At 38.3% G+C, this 7,183-nt stretch overlaps 1 long non-coding RNA gene across 1 annotated transcript; it reads left to right on the top strand.

The window, feature by feature from the left end:
• Positions 1-1,465: 1,465 nt before the first annotated feature.
• On the top strand, positions 1,466-4,493 carry LOC147799541 (uncharacterized). Its single transcript, XR_015424740.1, has 2 exons — positions 1,466-1,563; positions 2,770-4,493. It is a non-coding gene; the product is annotated as an uncharacterized LOC147799541 (long non-coding RNA).
• Positions 4,494-7,183: the final 2,690 nt, after the last annotated feature.

The raw sequence follows: 7,183 nt of genomic DNA, 5'->3' as shown, positions 1-7,183 counted from the left end.
TTCCTGGATCCAAATTATGTACAAGGATGAGTGTTCAAATTCCACAAGGGTTGTTTAAAAAATCTGGACTTGTTTTATTTTATCAGCCAACTTTTTACTCACTGAAGCCATCCTTCTGTGTCAAATACATTAAAGGTGCAATGCATCAGGTTGTTACAATATGGCAAGCTAGCCCACAGTAGGTACAATTCGCTCTTTGCACGCTGCCGCCCCAAGCATGCAGAATCTCGATCTTGATCTTTACAAAGTTGGTTCAGTGATTTCCATGTATGTTGCTTCGTCATTCTGTGCATGCTGTGTCGGATCTTATACCATACGATTGGACAATGATTCAGAAGCTGATTGCGACATGATTGTACAATCTGCCAGATTGAGGCTCTCCATGCCTATGGCGGCAACATGCAGAATAAATAACGTGTGTGTCCAGAGTTTCTTTCATGATATCCTCAACACAAGACAGGCTTCTATCATACACACCAAGGATTCAACATTGGCTGGGAAGTATGATGTAAGCCATCTTTTGTGTTCCACATGCCTGGAAGAAGGTCATTTAGGGAAGCACTTATGACTTACTTTTTTCCATCTTTCTCATTCTCCACTGCCCTCTGAGAATCAGTTAATCCAAGCTAATGCACTCATGTTGTATTGTAATTTCTTCCTTTTGCATGTTTTTAATGACTGTTGTGTGTGTCCATCTCAGCCAGAGCACAAGCTGCTGAGTGAGCCGATGTTCATGGTACATCCAACCTCTTGAGGATGGGGTTCCTGTGCTCGTTGTTGAGGTGATCGGACTTTGATCTCTTGCTGCTGCCTGCTGGGTAAAAGGTACGTGGGTCCAATGTTGTTGGTTACTCCAAAGGTATAATTCACTGATTCAGTCCCCTGTGGACTCATATATATTTCATATATGGACCCAAAACATAATGATGTCAAGCTATTATTTTTTACTTGGACAGTTAATGCTTCCCCATCTTACTGCCTTAGGAAACGAAGCATGACGTCATTATGTTACAGGTCTCTTCACTTTTCAAAAAGTTGACAGGGACAGAGGTCCTTCTCTGTGGATTAATTTAATTTTCGCGTAAACCTGGGTGACATACCTGTGTATGGGGAGCCATAATTTAATACCATTGATAAATTTTGGATGGCAGGTAAAACATGAAATATCAGAGAGTGTTTGGCCCAACCCCTTCGGTGTATGCAAAATCCTATTGAATCAGACGATTTTGGACTGTCTAAATTTTCTTCTTTCTTGGGCTGTTGAAAGAGCCCAAGAAAGTCGAAGCTTTAGAATTATGTCTTTTCAGGAGTTGTGTTTGCTGATCAACCAACAATTGAAGAGAGTTGAAACAAAGGTCAATACGAAAATGAGAGTTAAAGACTATAAAGACATCGCAGTGATGTCTACTTGTATGTTATTCAGCTCTGATCTTTGTTGACTTGATTCTGTGGTTTTATTAGCTGTAGCATTGATGAAGAGACAAGACCAAGTCCGTTGGAGACAGTTTTCTGGAGTTTAACACATCACTGGCAACTGGCATTACTGACGACACAACTCACTCGGTAAGCACTTTATATCATGTTCTGATTTGAGCCTAACAATGAAAGTCATGTTCCAAATTTTGAACAATATCTGTACATAATTTTGTATACATGTACAATTGTTCTGTAAAATCTGGAGCATGGCTTATCAGGCTCTACTCTTGAGGATGACGAGAGCATGCTGGATGAAACGTCAAGCACACACTCTACAGTTCTTATCAGAACCATACCTCTTCCAAGGGAGATTTATCCACATGATGTAACCACAAGCCCTGTTTTTAGTCTCCACCATGTAAAGCGTCAAGTCTTATTTAATGGAGGTGAATACTTAGGGCAGTTATGTTTCCTGGTTTCCCATTTGTAAGTTGGTCTTGTAATTGGATGGTTTTGCAGCAAATTTGGCTCTATATAAGGCCTTATCCAAACTAAGCTTTTGTCTGTGACTGTAGGGTTGGTGAAAATCAACTGATCTTGTTGTCATTTTGTTGAACATATCCACTGAAGAATGTTTGATTCTGATATTCCCAAATTTAAGAGAACTATACACAAATGAAGGCAAAAGCTTGGGTCAGTCATTGTGTCTACTAGTAATCTTCTCCCTCTTGTACTCGTTAGTCAATCTGTTTTAGTAGTTAGTTTAGCCTGTGTATGACGATAGTCTTCAAATGGTCGAAAGGTGTATCTTGGTTAATCATGATGAGTACCATCTCTTCAATTATTCTTATTTATTCGACCATCACAAGAACAAACAAAGCAAAATTAAACACAAATTATTAAAAAAAAAAAAAGCACAAATACAAGTAAATATAAGCACTAAACTACTATTACCCCCATTTATGCTCATATCATTAGCAAGACAAATTAACCAGAACAAAGGAAACAGTAGTCTCCACACAGGTGATAAAAATGACAGCCCAAAAAAGAGAAAAAAATATCTGAGGAGAACGTTTCATTTCAATATTTCCAAACGTAAGAAAATTATCCCGCAAAGTGAAGGCCATGCTATAAAAAGAATGTTTTTACTCGTTCTTTTTAATCATGCGAATTTACTCATTTAAAAAATAACCAGTTTTAATCAAGTCCTCTGTGCCCTCCTTTTGAGGTGATTTTATTGGCTTGTTGGTAATTTTGGTTTTTTGTCACTTATTATTCATGTGATGCCTTTAATTGTAAATCATGTCATCCTAATTAAACACTTTTCTGTGATTTGTTTACGCCTGTACTCAGTACCACAATTACGGCCAAGAGTTGGACTCTAGCACTGTGCCTATCTGTTCTACGCGTTAGTCTTCTGCTGCTGGTCGAACAGTGATACGCTCCATGCTGTGACATGCTCAGCCTCAATAAAAGTAACAAGAGCATGATTTTGATTTCCTCAACATAACAGAACTGAATTTGCAACTGTTGCAGCGACCGTTTGTCTTGTGGTGGCAACAAAAGGTTTTGTTGAAAGGTTGCTACTTTGCGTGGTTTTTCTGTACCATCTGGTGTACCTCAAGGAAGTGTCTTGAGCCCAATCCAGTTCTTATGTATACCAACGACTTTCCTTATCACATCTTGTCAGCTAGCACTTTATTTGGTAACAGTGCTCTTGTGTATAGGCCAATATAATGTCAGTCTGATGACCTTCAAGACATCCATGGCTTTCAAAGATGTTGTCATGCTAATAAAATGCATCTCAATACATTACTAAGGAAACCAAAGTTTTGCTTATGCTAGGATGGTCAAAGAAAATAGTGGACCTGAATTGTACCTTAGTTAACATGCAGTTTGAAGCTGATAATGAGTACAAAATCTCTCGGGAAAATCTTGTTATGTCACTACCAAAATCAAACAGACTTAGTATGTCTTGCTTTCATCTTGCAAGTTTCTAGTGTTGACTATTCTGGAATACAAGTAGCCTATCTGGTACCTTCACAACAGGAACCTTATACATTGACAAATTAGAACAAAATTCAACGTTGAGCAACCAGAATAATTTTCTAGTGAAGAAGATTTAAAATGGATTACACGGATTGGTTGCATATGTACATTGAATTTGTCTTTACGTGAATCTAAAAGCATCCATCTTTTGCTTACATTTGTTGTTAGAGGTCTTCATAGAGCTTTTGACCGTGAAATAGTCTTAGTGAACAGGTGGTACATTGAAACGATCAGGCTGGACAAACCTTAGGGCACTAATTCAAAAACTGCATTTTGCCAATTACATGCTCTTGAGATGACCTACATGTACCTGAACGTTTGAGAACTGAAGTGGTTTAAATAACCCTTCAACAGGGGATCAACTTACCAAGTACCCACTTGAATTTGAAACTATATGAAACTTGACAGAGTACTGATTGAATTTGCAGTGGAGTACCCTTGTAATAAGGTCACTGGGACTGGCAAGTTGTGGGAGGGTCACTGTGTTGTTTGGTGCAAGGAAGCACAAAATGGGGGGATTTGAATATCTAGGATTTGCCATGTGGGCCAGATGTGTCAATGGTTTTGCTTTTGTCGGTATTCAAGTGTATTTTGTTATTTCGTGGTGTCTTTCTGTTTTTTTCGGTTTTTACACAATAAATTTCTTTTATTGTTTTGGGGGTACTTATTGTTTAATTGATTGATTTGTTTCTGTAATTAATTTTTTTTGGTTATTTTAATGTATTTGTATGTCATATTTATATTATTTTGCCAATTGTATATATTTTTTTTGTTTGATTTATTTATTGCCATTTCTTGAATCTTGTGCTGTTACTGTATTGTGTATGTGTGTGCACGTTTATGTAAACCTGGAGCTTCAGAAATGAAGTCTTACGGGTGACAGTTATTGGATTAACTGTGCCTCTCCGGGCATTTGTAAGTTTGTGTTTGTGATCTCAGTGTATTTTGTGTTATGTGTTTTTGTTTAATGTTGCTGTGTTCTTTATCTTGGAAAATGCCGAATAAATGAAATTGTTTCCCTCATTGTACACACGTTATTTAGTCTCTTTTCGACGAAGAGTTTTTATCTCCGAGGTTAAGTAGGTTGACAAATGGTCCGAATGGGCGAGCTTGGGGTGACTCGACAAAGATGCAAATTTCACTATCCCCTGGAGAAAATTTTATTTCGATATTTGGAAACATTAAACAAAAAGGTTTCATATTTTTTTGGTTTTGCATGCTACACACGTCAAATACACGCCACGTTGTCTCCATATCCGATATTAAATTGTCAAGAGATGGGCTGATCCTGGAGTCTTTGGAAAGGTTATATGTTTATCATCCAAAAAGAAAATTTCATGCCGTTTTGCAACAGAACAGACATGGGGGTCAGAGTCTTCCTTAGACATGCTCCCTATTTCGTTCGTTTTCGCTTTGTACACACGGTAGTCGGTCTGCGTCTGCCGCTACATGTCTCCATAGCCGAGTTTACAGTAAATATTCTGAAACGGTCAAAATGGGCTGACCTTGATATCTTCAGAGACGGTATATATTTCTCTGTCCATTGAGATAATTTTCCTGTCCATATTTAAGCTGAAGCCTTGGAAATACCTGCGAAAGAAGGCTAGAGTTGTCCCACTGCTCTTTGTTCTCACTTTACCGAGACATTTCAGCGCACAGTGTGATCGCAATATTTTAGCCAAAAAAGTTTCCGATTGCTTGAAATGTGGTAGACATGATGACAATCAAAGGGCACATGTTCCTCTATTCATTGACGTAGGTTTCATATTCATAATATGCTGAACAAGGCAAGAGATCTTGGCTGTGCTAGTGCTTCCTGTGTTTTTGCGATTTGTCCTTTGGTCACACATTACTGGTCTTCCCAGCAGCAAATCCAGCTTTAGCGTTGGGGGGGTTCAAACTGAATACAGTTTCGGGCCTATTCAGCATGATTTTGGGGAAGAAGAACTTTCAGAAGCGTGACGGTCGTGACATCCTTGTTTTTATGTCTTGGTATTGTTTTCTTAGGGTATTGGTGCTGATATACCCATTACTCCCTTTCTCACACACCTACACAGTATTTTTAGTGAACAAAATTGTGGCAGGGGCATGCCCCCCACCCTTGCGTCCACTGGCTGGACCATTGCCTCTTCCTGAGCAGAGAATGGCTTCATTATATTCGAGCATAAAAGTGCAGAAATTTGTCCAAATGTGGCATTCATGGCGGCATCTGAAATAGTACATACTCCTCTGTCCATTAGTCGAAGTTTCAGATCCAAATTTGTTATTATTAGGGAAATACCCATCGAAGAAGGCAAGAGTTCATGTCTCACTGCTTGTTATTTTTGTGCAATTGTCCCTTTGTAGACACTCTACTGATATTCTTCCTGCGCACATGGCTCAATATTTGCGCACTAGGGTCCTGATGCTTGCTACTTTTGTTCAATTTCCCTTTGCCACATTTTACCGGTCCTCGATCTTCCCCAGTAAAGATGGCTTCCCATACCCGGGCTTTACAGGTCTAAAAGTGCTTCAAATCTAAGAGTCTCAGCGACATATGAAAGGGCACACTTTCCTTCATCAGATGACATAAGTTTTATATTTCTAGTTATTGGGGAAATACACGAAAAAAGAAGACAAGGGATCTGTAACTGCTTGTCAGATTCGTGACTTTTCCCCTTTCTCCACACTTTAGCAGTCCTCTTCCCGCACAAAGATGGTTTTATGTATTCGAACATAACAGGTGTAACAGGTGTGAAGATTGTCCAAATCTAGCAATCCTACCACTATCCGAAAGGGCGCATGTTCTAATAATTGATACGTTTCATATCCATCCTTGGTGTGTTTAGGGAAATATGGGAGAAAGAGGACGAATTTTTCTCAGACTGCTTGCTGTTTTTTGTGAATTTCTGCATTCGTCCTCACATTAACATTCCTCATCCCGCGCAAATACAGCTCCATATGTTCGACCAAAGAACGTCTAAAATTGTCTAAATCTGGCAATCCCAGTACCGTGTAAAAGAGCACGTTTCACGTCCATGTTAGAAAAATGTTGGCGAAAAAGGCAAACCTTGTCCTACTGCTTGTAACTTTTGTTCATTTCTCTTTTCTGGTACTGCCTGACAGAGAATAAGTTCCACTCTCTATTGAAGAAATTTTTATTATCCTCTTGTTCTAGATAGGGAAATATTAGCAAAGGTAGGCAAGAGTTTTTGTCCCACTACTTTTTACTTTACCGTTCGTGTTTCCGTGCATAAATGGCTCCATATGTTTCAGTATAAGGTTTGAAAATTGTCCAAATATAGCGTTCTTGACAGCTACTGAAAGGGCACTTGTTCTCCATTCGTTGACGTATTTAAAGTTTCAGGAAAATTAAATGAAGTTAGGAAAAAGTTTGCATTCCACTGCTTGTTTTTTTGTTATTCACCTCTTTTGGTTAAATTTGTTTCATTGTGCTATTATTTAGGACTTTTAATTTTAGGCCATTTAATTATTTAGGTATTTATTAATTTTGCTTCTCTACCCTTAAGTTCTCAACTTCGTACATATTCCACTCATCTTATTTGCTGCATTTAATCCTTCTCAATTGCACATATTGAAAGCTCCTAACATCTAACTATTTCATCGAAATCGTAAGTAGTCCAAGTTTCAAATCTTGCAGTTATTTCTGAATTTGGTGATTTAGGTATTTCGATATTTTGTCATTTTGCTATATGACCCTTTAATTTTGAAATTTGTT

The sequence above is a fragment of the Acanthaster planci genome, linkage group LG03 (genome assembly GCF_054643075.1).
Source record: "Acanthaster planci isolate LZ-2023a linkage group LG03, COTS_SCS, whole genome shotgun sequence".
Classification (NCBI taxonomy): Eukaryota; Metazoa; Echinodermata; class Asteroidea; order Valvatida; family Acanthasteridae; genus Acanthaster; species Acanthaster planci.
This window is presented reverse-complemented; position numbering and strand designations above follow the sequence as displayed.